The sequence below is a fragment of the Macaca nemestrina genome, chromosome 16 (assembly GCF_043159975.1).
Source record: "Macaca nemestrina isolate mMacNem1 chromosome 16, mMacNem.hap1, whole genome shotgun sequence".
Taxonomy (NCBI): domain Eukaryota; kingdom Metazoa; phylum Chordata; class Mammalia; order Primates; family Cercopithecidae; genus Macaca; species Macaca nemestrina.
The window spans coordinates 92,152,596-92,165,182 of NC_092140.1; the positions used below are offsets into that span (position 1 = coordinate 92,152,596).

At 44.1% G+C, this 12,587-nt stretch overlaps 1 protein-coding gene and 1 long non-coding RNA gene across 19 annotated transcripts in view; one reads left to right on the forward strand and one right to left on the reverse strand.

The window, feature by feature from the left end:
• LOC105486013 (replication factor C subunit 3) overlaps positions 1-12,587 on the reverse strand; it is a 701,449-nt gene that overhangs the window by 202,784 nt on the left and 486,078 nt on the right. The window lies entirely within an intron of this gene.
• The window catches only part of LOC105486011 (uncharacterized), a 261,312-nt gene that overhangs the window by 160,179 nt on the left and 88,546 nt on the right, over positions 1-12,587 (forward strand). For 13 of the 16 annotated variants that reach the window (XR_011615056.1, XR_011615065.1, XR_011615059.1 and 10 more), the window contains one exon: positions 623-11,885. This is a non-coding gene — a long non-coding RNA (uncharacterized lncRNA). The remainder of the gene's footprint in view (positions 1-622; positions 11,886-12,587) is intronic. The other 3 variants (XR_011615054.1, XR_011615052.1, XR_011615061.1) reach the window with 3 other exon arrangements.

A 12,587-nucleotide genomic window follows, 5' to 3' on the forward strand; every position in this document is an offset into this window, starting at 1 on the left:
ATCTGATCCCAGCCTGCTTTCCAGCCTCGTTCCTCACTAAGAACCTTCCTGTACTTTATGCTCCGGCCAATTCTGGCTACTTACTTTCCCCACAAACAGGTCCCATCAATTGCTGACATTGTCTCAAAATGGCTCACCTCCTCACCCTTGCCCTTGAAAACCCTATCCACCCTCTAAAAAAGACCAGGTCCTGAGCCCCCAGCCTGATGTGATTACTTTCTGATCTGAGTTCTGACAGGTCATAGTTTATCTAATTTTATGCTATCTGTTCCCTAGTTGGGTGTATTTTATTATTGGAGTACCTGTTTTATTTTTGCTGTTAAATTGTAAAGTTTTAGGTGGGATAAATGTCTGAATCTCAGTCATCTTTGAACTCTGTACCAAAGCACTTCTGGAAATTAAATGTTCTTTGAATGAATAAATAAATGTAGGCTTGACTCCCCATTCACCTTGGGCGCTATGTTTATGGCCTGGAAGTGAGAGATATGACCAATGTTTAAGCTCCTCATTACGTTGCCTCCCTGCATCTGTGCAGAAGTGTTCCTGTACTGGATTTTAGGAAAGCATTAGGCCGATCAGCCTATTTGAAATAGTAAGTCCTAATGGTCATGTCTTCTGGCAGATTCCATTTATGCCAGCACCTCAGAGAACTGTGGCTTCCAGGTGTTGCAGATGAAGTGACACATCATGACACGCACCATGCCAGTGGAACGGCCAAGAACGGAGCTGTCTCTGGGAAGAGGTAGATGAATTCCCTTCTCAGTTCACACTACAAAGGAGCCCTGTCTATGGACTAATGAAACCCTTTCTGCTCACCTTGATAAAGAGAATTGGGCATTGCTGGGGCCAGCCATAGTCAAAAATAAGTAAGTAAAAGTATATCTTCCATCCCTCCTTTCTGTAACCCTCTGTTCCCTTCCAGCATCCTACTTTTTAGTCCCACCTTTTATGTTTAAGACGTACTAAGGAGTTGGAGGTGCTAATTTAGTATACTAACTTAGAATCCCCGTCTCAGGGCCAGGCGTGGTGGCTCACGCCTGTAATCTCAGCACTGTGGGAGGCCGAGGCGAGCGGATCACAAGGTGAGGAGATTGAGACCATCCTGGCTAACACGTTGAAACTCCATCTCTACTAAAAATACAAAAAATTAGCCGGGCGCGGTGGCGGACGCCTGTAGTCCCAGCTACTCAGGAGGCTGAGGCAGGAGAATGTCGTGAACCTGGGAGGCGGAGTTTGCAGTGAGCCGAGATCGCGCCACTGCACTCCAGCCTGGGTGACAGAGTGAGACTCTGTCTCAAAAAATAAAAAAATAAAATAATAATAATAATAATAAAAGAATCCCTGTCTCAGAAGTATTTTCAATTTTAACAAGTGTAAAAAGACAATACTTTATAGAAACTAAGGTCTCTCTCTGGATGGAATTTCAGTCCTATGACCCCCTATGGTCATGTCAATATAGTTTAGTGATAACATCTATGATTCCATGTTGTGAAAATGATAGTACTTTCCTAAGGTTTTTCAGAGGATAAAATGGGATATTGTTTTTATCAAGAAGTAGGAAGGATCTGAGATTTTAATCCCACTTGCAATCTCATGAGTTAGCCTGCCACAGTTACAGGACACTGGCAGAAGGAAGGCATGAGAGTCTTGTGCCAGAGACAAAGGACTTTGTTATTCACAGCAAAAGCAGAAGCCAGAGTATCAGCATTCTCTTGTACTAGTCCCCAAGCCCCAGTTCCCGCAGGGCAACACAAAAAGGCAAGGAAAGACCTGTACACATGACAGGCTCTGTTACAGAAGAATGCTGAACTTAGGAAAACGGAATACTTTTTAACAGGCGGTAACCATACTGTCCGTTGCTCCAGAGTGAGACATTATGTTTATTGTACTGGACAGTAAGTACACATACTCCTAGCTTTGGAGGGAGACACTGTATCAATCTTGCAAAGCTGTTCGGTATATACAAACATTTTGAAAAAAATAATCCAGAACAAAGGCAGTCAATGCCTCTGCTTGAATCACTCGCAGCAATGTGAGTAACCCATAGGACATTGTCTCCCAACTTGAAAAGCATGGGTCACAATACCTGGCAGAGAGTAATGACTTGGTCTCTGTGATTATTACCATTATTAAGTCACAAAGATGATTCTACCTTAGTTCCCGAAGGATGATCTCATTCAGTTACAGTGAAAATGAAAGGCAAATACAAACAAGTCATCCTGCATCATACATTTTAGGAACTGAAATAGATCCTATCCATTCATGGGTACCCAAACAGAGTCAGAGCCTGGAGAAGAGATTTTGTTTATTACGGTGTCGCCTCTGCAGTTCTGACATACCCGGTGCCGTGCTGTTTCCTGGGACAAAATAAATAAGCTGAGCCCACTGCCCATTCTTTGGAGAATTTAAACTTTCCACTTTTGAGGTATTGCTCACTGATTCAGTATGCAGAGCCAGGACTCACTTCTTTCTTGCAGAATGAATCTGCTGAGGTTCGTTTCCTTCTCAAAATAAACATGTACCCAGACATCCTGTCTTCAAAATGTGACTGGCTTTTCCCGTCAGGTTGAAATGACAGAGGATGATTTTGAATGGAAATGGAAGCATCATCTAAACAACTTGGAAAGCTCTGAGAGATAAGTTTCTTCAGGATGGAGTGGAAGGTCACACTTGTTTGTCCTGTGCGTTCCCTCTTCTGTCCCTTGAATAATCCTTCCCCCCAAAAAGAAGGCTGCTGTTCTCCTAACACTTGGCTTTCTTGTCTCCAGGGAAAAGGAATTCATTGACACTAAACACATTTGCCCCAGGCATCTCGTATATGTGGCACCTAATATGAGCTCAATAAAAAAAAATTTTAACCTCGTTACTGAGGGATCCCATATGTTCTCCCTCCCAAGGAGGGAGGAACGTATGAATTTTTATTATTATTATTTTTTGAGATGGAGTCCTGCTCTGTCACCCAGGCTGCAGTGCAATGGCTTGATCTCGGCTCACTGCAACCTCCACCTCCCCGGTTCAAGTGATTCTCCTGCCTCAGCCTCCTGAGTAGCTGGGATTGCAGGTGTGCACCACCACGCCTGGCTAATTTTTGAATTTTTAGTAGAGACAGAGTTTCTCCATGTTAGCCAGGCTGGTCTCAAACTCATCACAGGTGATTCACCAGCCTCGGCCTCCCAAAGTGCTAGGATTACAGGCGTCAACCACCGCACCTGGCCTGGAACATTTGAATTTTACTACAAAATAGACCATTTAGAACATTTGAATTTTAGTACAAAACAGACCTGTTTAGAAGAGGATTGATGATCTAAAAGCGTGAATCTCTAACTGATGTTCTGATACTAGTGAGAAAAGTAATTTGGGGCAGGGTGGGGGTGAGTTTGTGTTTCTGCTTCCATTCATGAGACAAAAATGACTGTCCCATTTATATCAGAAGATCATTTAGAGCTGCTGTTTCTCAAATGTAAAGTGTGCGAAGTGCGTGTGAATCACATGGGGATCTTACAAAATGCACATCCTGATGCAGCCGGTCCAGGTGGGGCCTGCACTTTTGTGTTTCCATCAGGCTCTCAGGTGGTCTCAAGGCTGGTGGTCCACTGACCAGTTTCAGCTTCAGGGATGGGGAGAATTTTGCTAAAGAAGGCTTGAGGTGGAAGAGGGGAGGGCAGATTCCTATGGCTGTTTGGGCTTCCAGACAGAGCCCTCTGCAGGCTTCCCTGAACCCAGGAGTCTCCCTTGAGAGGACTTAACCTCGCTGGTTACTCCCGTGCCTCTGCACACCCTCCCTACCCAGTCCACAAAAGCAAGTCAGGGTAAGTAGTGAAGGTGGGGAGGGCAGATGAAAATCTCCCTAGACAGCGCAACCCTGAGCTCACACAGCACCCAGCTCACTGTGACTGGTGCAGCTCTGGGCTCTGAGAGCAGATGGCAGGTGGGCAGCACCCCATGGAAGACCTTGGCCCCTATCATACCCCCAACCCTGGGCAACTCTCACACCTCTCTCCTCAGCTCCTTCCCAGGCTGAACAGAGAGTCACCTGAAGAGCAGACTGTCTGCTGATCATTAATCACATCCCCAAGACCTTGTGTCCATGCCCAGACACCGAGCTGGCGGAAGACGGCCGGCTTTAGAGAAAGCTGCTCCAGTGTGAGTTAGGAGGCACCATGATGTGTCACTTCGTGATCTCGGTAACATTGCTGGGCTTACAGAGCAAGAAGGAAAGAAACCCGTATGTTCTCAGGCCTTGATAGCTTATTTCCTAAAACAATACAAAACGAACAAACTAAAGCAATTTTTAGAATGTTGCTGGAGATCAAAACTCCAGTGACTTTCAGCATGCATATATTGGTTGAGGGGTTTTGGGTTACTAACCACAATCTGCCCAAGGTGGATTAAACCATTTTTTCTTTAGATTCTAGTGCAGAGGTGTCCCCAGGGCCCCGGCCAGTTTGCTACCTCCTCGCACCCCTTTCTTACTGTGCTCCCCATGTAAACCACTGTGCTCAGCTCCCCTCCATGCCTGGGCACCTCTCCCAGGCCAGGCTTGTGTGAGTGAGCTTGCGTCTCCTGCTTCTCACTTACCCTACCATCCCATTTCAATTCCTGAAGCTAAGCAGGCAAGTGAATTTGCAGTAATGTTTTAGTGAAAACAGTAGCTCAAGACAGCCTCAGATATGTCCTATACAAATCATTCTGCATTGCTGGTTCCCACGGAAGAATGGGAGCTAGGGGAAGAATGGACCAGGAGGGTCAGCTTCCTCTCCGCTTCCACCCAAACTGCAGAAGTGCTGCCTGCTTTATGTAATCACCCAAACAAATAGCAAAGGAACATGCTAGAGCCATCAGGCATGTAAGACTAGCCTACAGACAGGGAGAGTGGTAGCTAAGCAAACTGTGGCTGCAACAATCTGACTCAAGAAAATCCACCCCATCTCCCTGATTTTCTTATCACAAGGCTTTGTCCCCTCTTAGACCTGTCAGGGTTCCCAGATAACAAAAATGCTATGTTGTATAGACATGCCTATCCAAGGGTGGACAAGTGCCAGATTCTCCCTTGAGATCTCAACCGTGTGAAGTAAGGGGACCTGGAGGGGCCAATGCTAGTGAGTTGGGAAGAGGCTGCAGGGCATGGTGAGGATGGGAGAGGGCTTCGATGAGGCTGCAGCTTTGAATTTTTGTTGACATTTTCAGAAGCATGATCTTCTATTGCTGTATGTCTTCTGTGACTCTTGTTTTGCCTTTTAATTACACATAGATGATAATCCCTCCAACTACCATCCTCTCAATGAAGAAGGCAGTGCTTTTGCAAAAGAAGGAGGCCTAAGGCCTGGCATGGTGGCTCACACCTATAATCTCAGCACTTTGGGAGGCTGAGGTGGGTGGATCACCTAAGGTCAGGAGTTTGAGACCAGCCTGACCAATATGGTGAAACCCTGTCTCTGCTAAAATTACAAAAATTAGCCGGGTGTAGTGGCATGTGCCTGTAGTTCCAGCTACTTGGGAGGCTGAGGCAGGAGAATTGCATGAATCTGGGAGGCAGAAGTTGCAGTGAGCTGAGATCCTGCCACTGCACTCCAGCCTGGGAGACAGAGCAGGACTCCATCTCAAAAAATAATAATAATAAAAAAATTCATCTCAAAAAATAAAAGCAGAGGGCCTAACAAGATGATCTAGCTGTGACATGTGAACACCAGTGAGAATGGGCTATTGGAACAGGCCAGGTGCACATTCTCACTATTCCTCAAATCACCTGACAAAGATGACTCTGCCCTGTTTATATCAGGAGATCACATTCTTGGGTTAAAATACTGCTGAAATGAGTGATTACCAATGAGGAGAAATGTTTTCAACTTCTGTCCTCTTTCCCTGCTGCATCTCTCTCCTCTACCATATGTCCTGGCTCCTCAGAATTCTGTGGCACACGGGGTCCCTTCTCTCCCTCATGGCAGACCATTTCCCCAATCTCTGCACCACGTGAAATTCCAGTGGGACTCTAGGACATTCAATACTATCATGGGACTTTCTTATCAATGTGTGATGAGTGACCGGCTGTTTGGTGGAACTGCAGCACAATTTATAAGGTTGGCTTTCCCATTTCAACATTTGCTTCCCTAAGATGTCTGTGAATGAATATAAAGCATGTTGGGAGAAGGGAGATAAAAATATATATGTACAGCACATAGCTCTTCCATTTCAGGGGTTGGTATGGATGAGGTCTGCTGAGTTCTAGAAGTATTTCAGGATTTGGGTCAGTTATGCCGAAGTCTTAGAGAGGTTTAATGTGGTAGTCATGGTGGGGTGCTCTATAGGGTCCTAGACAATAATGCCCCCAGATTCACCTGGTCTGGGACTCGCAGTTCCTGGGTCGAGTCATACTCAGACCCATTCTAAAGCACCGGGGAGACTCTGTGTACCAGTGTGTGCATGTGTGTGTTCTGAGTGTATGTGTGCGTGGGAGGGGGGCGGGTGGGATGTGTGTGAGTGTGTTAGGGATGAGGTAGTCCTGGCTTGGTTATCTTCTCCCTTGCTGACTTCTGCCAACTTATCACCATGGCTGTGCTTTCATTCTTCTCAAAATCTGCTATTGAATGACCTTATGCTCTTAATGACCTTCTCATTAAGATCATGCTTTTGGAACCAGACGGGGACTGAATGTCATTTCCACCACTTACTCACTATGACCTGGGGCCAGTTGCCTGAACTCTTTATGCTTTAGTTTTCTCATTTATCAAATAAAGATAATAATAAGCTGTCATGAGAATCAAATAGGTTAATTCACACAAAGCACTTACTTAATCTCCCCAAGCAAACGTTTCTCAAATAGTAAATAGTTTCTTGTAAAGATCAGGGGTACATGTGAAATCATCTCACCAAGTACCTTTACATTAGGCAGCATATGAGGGAAGGTTATTACATGTAAAACCAATAATCACACCTTATTCTATGATGATGGACAAGTATCCTGATGAGTGCCTGCTATGTGTTAGGACTTCTGGTGGTCTCATGCAGTTTATCCTTTATTTTTACCATAAATTCTATAACATTTGGGAAAACTGTTCAGAGAGGCTGGGTCCTTTGTCACTGAGTTAATAACTGGGAGAGCAAGGATTTGGACTTGGATCTATTTGGCCTCAAAGCCGTGTATTTTTTCTTCTACGCCGCAATGATTTTTTTAAATAAAAAATATGTTATTTGAACATAAGGTTTAAGATCCAACATTCACATTCTGGAAATCCAGTGAATATAGAAGTTTTAGCTTTGTTACTGGGGCCAGCTACACAAATGAACAAACTGATCTCAGAAGCCTGTAGAAAAGGGGTAAAATGATGAAATCGCAGATTTTGAGAAGAATAAGGAAGAATAACAGCCATGGTGATGAGTAGGCGGAAGTCAGCCTTAGGATAGAGAAATAGGGGAGGGAGTGGAGCACAGGGCATGTTATAACTTCAGCACTGACGCTGTGCCATGCATTGTGTAATGCTGATGTATGATGAATGTGCCTCACAGCTCTCTGTGCCCCTCTGGGAGATTCTAGCTTATGTGACACAGCAATGTGAATTTCTGCAAACCCAAATCCAGGGATGCTTGATATTAAAAGGAAGACTGAGGTGGAATTAATATTCTGGGCTTTTATGATTCCATTTTCTTTTCATCGCCTCCACCTGACTAGGGTGACAAGGTTTTATTTTAATCTCTTTGCAGTCAGTGAAGTAGGATCCAGGTGTTCCTTCAAGGTGCCCTGATCTTGCCGTGTAAGACCTGTAATTGCCCATTCTAGTGTCAAATGTAAATGAAATTTACAAGAACGTGTCTAATTTGGTAAAATGAATAGATTTGGAAAACCAGCTAAGGAGACTCCCTTATCTCAGGTTAGAGCATGCCTCATTACCTTGAGCAGTATTTTTAAAGGAATCATTTACATACTCCTCCAAATTCTCTTTACTCTTTTAGATCCCCTGCAAGAAGCATCTCAGGTTGGAAAGATGGAGTCGCCTGCTCAGATGGGTCTTTGCTTATAAGTCTATCTCCCTTCACAGGAATGCAAAACTTTTGCACGGGCAGGCTCCATGCCATATTTGTCTTTTCATTTCTAGCACTTAGCACATTATTGGCACATAGTGAGCACTTAGCATTTGTTGAATGAATACATGATCAGTGGAGAGAAAGGAGATGACTCGTATTCCATTGCTATGGTGTGTCATGCATATGTTGGGCCCTTCACTGACTTGATTTTATTTATTTTTCATAACAACCTCAACTCAGACATTATTTTTCTTTTTATATATGACAGCAGAGATTACAACTCCAAGGATTTTGAGATCCAGCAGGTGACATTGAAGAGAAAGTGGGCAGTAGCCCATAGAAAGTGGAAGGGTTTATGGAGACCTGGCCCAGTCTACAGGGGGCAGCCCTGACTCGGTTTCACCCAATGGGTGCCGTGTGGGAATATGGGCCCATTGTTGCTGGATCTTCTTAATTTTCCAACAAAATTAGAAATTGAGATGCTTTGATGGAATCTCCCAACTTTAAAATCGTGGTTCACATGTGCTTAAAACAATTTGTGACCCAAAGGAATCGAATCTGCTGGACAGTTTTAGCCAAAGCATAACCAGTTTGCACCACCTGGAACAGGCTTAGAGAAGTTAAGGAAATTGCTCAAGGTCAGGCAATGCCTGAGCTGCTGGGTTTCTAACTTCTAAGTTCTAAATACAATTTGCTTCCATATATATACATATATATATAAAAAATTCATAAGTGATAAAATTATTTTAAAGATTATTTTATTTTCTAACCAATCCAGTCATAAATATTTGACTGTAATTCCTATATCAATTTTTTTTCTGAGAAATTTGTGCCTGGGCATGATTTCATTTTTAGAATTTTTTCAGACAACTATATTTGGGTATTATGGGGTAATCTTCATCCCTGTAATACCAGCAAGCTTGTCCAACCTGCCTTATTTTGTTGTTGTTGTTGTTGTTGTTCTGTTTTGTTTTGTTTTAGCCTTTTAGCAGTCTGAAGTCATGATTTTTAGTTTCTGTCTCCAGTGATAAGTGAAAAAGAGGGATGAGGAAGGGGCTTTACTGGCCCAACCAGAAACAGAAACTAACAACAAATGACTGTATTCTCTCCCTTGGATACCCCTTCAGGGCCTAAGGTAATTGTCCTTTCCATTGTATTCCTGTTATCACTAGCAGAGCAAGCCAACTATGCAGTGGGATAAGCAATTCCTTGCAGAGAGACAGCACTGCAGAGGCACAGATTAGGTCCCACAGCTAGTAAGTGTTGTTAAGTCCAGGATTCAAATCCAAGACTCTGAATCTAGAGCCTGTGTTCTGAACTCTTATGATATATACCTTCTCTGAATGCAGTGGTGATAGACAGACACGTCTTTGCCTCAGGCTTCTTTTCACCAAAAGTAAGGAGGCAAGTGTTAGGTAAATTCTTCCCTCTTATTAATTCTTATAGAATCGTCTTCCTTTGGCCGGATGCGGTGGCTTACACCTGTAATCCTAGCACTGTGGGAGGCCGAGGCAGGTGGATCACGAGGTTGGGAGTTCGAGACCAGCCTGACAAACATGGTGAAATGCTGTCACTACTAAAAATTCAAAAAATTGCTGGTTGTGGTGGCACATGCCTGTAATCCCAGCTACTCAGGAGGCTGAGGCAAGAGGAATCCGGGAGGCAGAGGTTGCAGTGAGCCGAGATCATGCCACTGCACTCCAGCCTGGGTGACAAAGCAAGAATCTGTCTCAAAAAACAGAAAAAAAGTCTTCTTTCTAAAACTCTCCATCCATCCACCCATCCATCCATCCACACTCACTCATCCATACATGCTTTCCACTTATCCATCCATCCATCCCTCCACTCATCCAACCATCCATCCATCATCCCTCTACTCATTCATCAATCCATCCTCCCTCCACTCATCCATTCACCCATTAATCCATCCCTCCATCCATCACTCCACTCATCCATACATCCTTTTATCTACCCATCCGTCTATCCACATACCCATCCATCCACCCATCCATTCATCCATCATCCCTCTACTCATCCATCAATTCATCATCTCTCCACTCATCTTTTTATCCATCATCCCTCTACTCATTCATCAATCCACTATCCCTGCACTCATCCATCCATCCATCCATCCAACCATCCATCTACTCATCTATCTATTCTTCCATATACTTATTTACTTCCTGACCACCACCACCGCCACCAAAAATGTAGCAATTCCTTTTAGTAACAGCTGCTTCGATATCATCATGAGCTTCATCAAGGTGACTAATTTCAGAGAAAGCTTTGAGAATCAGAAACTTAAAGATTGGCATTGGATGTCACTGAGAAAACAGCAGACAGATGTTAACATGAGCTCTGCTGTTCTGAGTGGTATTTTCCTGGAAGTCTGTCAAGGAGTTTTCCAACTAAAATTAACTTTGTGACATCTGAGCCAGAAACACAAGCTGTGCTTCATTCCCAGCCCTCATGCATGTGCCTGCGTGCATGTGTGTGACTGCCACTGTGTGCCTGTGCCCGTGTGCACATGTTTCTGTGTGCCTACATGCTTATGTGTGTAGACTTGTATGCCTATGCCTGGTGTATGTGTATGTGTGCATGCGTCTGTGGGTTGGGGATGAGATCAGGTATAGTAAATATTTTGGGGAATAGTAAGAAAAGGCAGCATTGTATTAATTGGCACATCGTTCACAAGAATTTAAACACCATGTAGCTCACTTTACAGAACTCAAACATGCTTTCTGAATTGCATTGAATTGAAGGAAGCAGCACACCTTTGCCAGGATTACTCCAGGGAATCTTGTCATTCAGTCACCAGCAAAGGTGGAGTGGATTCTTTATAATGTGCCTGTCTTTAGTTATCCAGGTGATAACAATGAATGACAGATGAAATGGCAACCAGAAGGCCTGACTATTTCTAAGGCTGACTCTGTAGGCTATATTTTGAAGTGTCTACCTTTCTAGAAATGGCTCCATTTCTCCCCAGGGACTCCATTCTTTGAACTCCATTAATAGGCTTTTTTGTCTTCTGGCTTTCAGTTGCATTTGGTCAGCGGCGGTGGTGATGGGAGTAGCCATCAGGGAGGGGGACACAAACAGCAGGCTAGAAGGGGTATGGAGGAAAGTTAGATTGGGTATTTATTCCCCTGGGTTCTTTATAAGGGTTACTTTAGGCTGGTTGCACCCCTTGACTGAAATGCATAATTCTATGTCAGCGCTTTGGGTATCTGCTACCTCTTCCTTCCCGTATCAAGCCTAGGATGGAAACAGGAACTGCCTTTATCAGCTCTGGCCTCTTGCACTGTCTCCTGTGATCTTCCTACCCCTTGCTCATGACTTTGTAATAATTCCATTTATTAGCCTTAACTTGTCCCAATTTTCTGCCAAGGTGTCTCTGATACACAGAACAACTGAAGTAATGGGACCATAAAGCAAGTCTAAACCCATCTGTGTGTGATTTTTCTCCATTGAAAGTTATATCATACCAGACTTCCTTGCCCACAAGAAAGTTGTCAAGGCACAATGAGAAAGTAGAAGAAGGGTTCTGGAAGGGTTAAAATAAAAAGGCAATTCAACAGTAAGATGCTAATGCACCTTATACAATGTCATCTCTGTATCTTTTCAGCTATAATAATAGGCAAGAGTAAAATGCTTAGTCACTCACTATCCCAGGAAAGTGGATCCTGTGCTTTCTGAGATGTTCATTAGGCAGCATCTTGCTTTCTACTGATAATTCAGCTGAGCATGAAAAATGTGTTGCACAAATTCCAAACTTCATCAGAACATCCCCACACATGGCTGGGTGCCCTCCATTCTGTGGACACAGATGTCCAGTCGCTGAGACAAATGAGTCACACTGGAAATCGGTAAGTGCCATAAAACCACACTTGACTTCCCGAGTGCAGCTTGCTTGGAATGCATGGTTTTTGACCAAACTCAAGGAAGAACTTTGCCGGGCATTCCAGGACACAGCCTCTTGTGGCTTAGGGTAAAACAGTCCTTGAGGTGCCTCAGCACCCAGCATCCACAACACTCTAGGATATACATTCCCATGGGGGCACCTCTCCATATCCTTCACCCTGGCCATGGGCTTGCCCAGTGAGGCACAGGGACATTTGAAGTCCTGGGTGAGCAAGCATGAGCACATGGGTTAGGCTGTCCTACCCTGTTTTCTCAGGCAATTGTTCCATACCCAGATTTTTCAGTGTTGTGTGTGGATTGCCATACACCCCAAGTCTAGGTTCATCCATTTAATGAGATGCACCTCACTGGCTACAGCACTCACAGGTTTAAGCTAAGCAGGAAGAAAGTGTATAAGGTGTAGCAGGTAGGTACTTTCTTGCCTGATGCATTCCACTCCTTTGATAAACAGAAACAAACAAACAAACAAAAAAAACTGAAGGCCAGGATTAGGGCTGGAGAGCAAAGAGGAAGATCGAATTTTCTTGGACATTTTGCTGTGGAGTAGCAAGTAGAGCAGTAGGGAGCAGGAACATAGATATTTGGCACAAAGGAGGCTTTGACTTGCTAGTTACATTCTACAGAGTTTGGGGGGCTCTCTCTGGAAG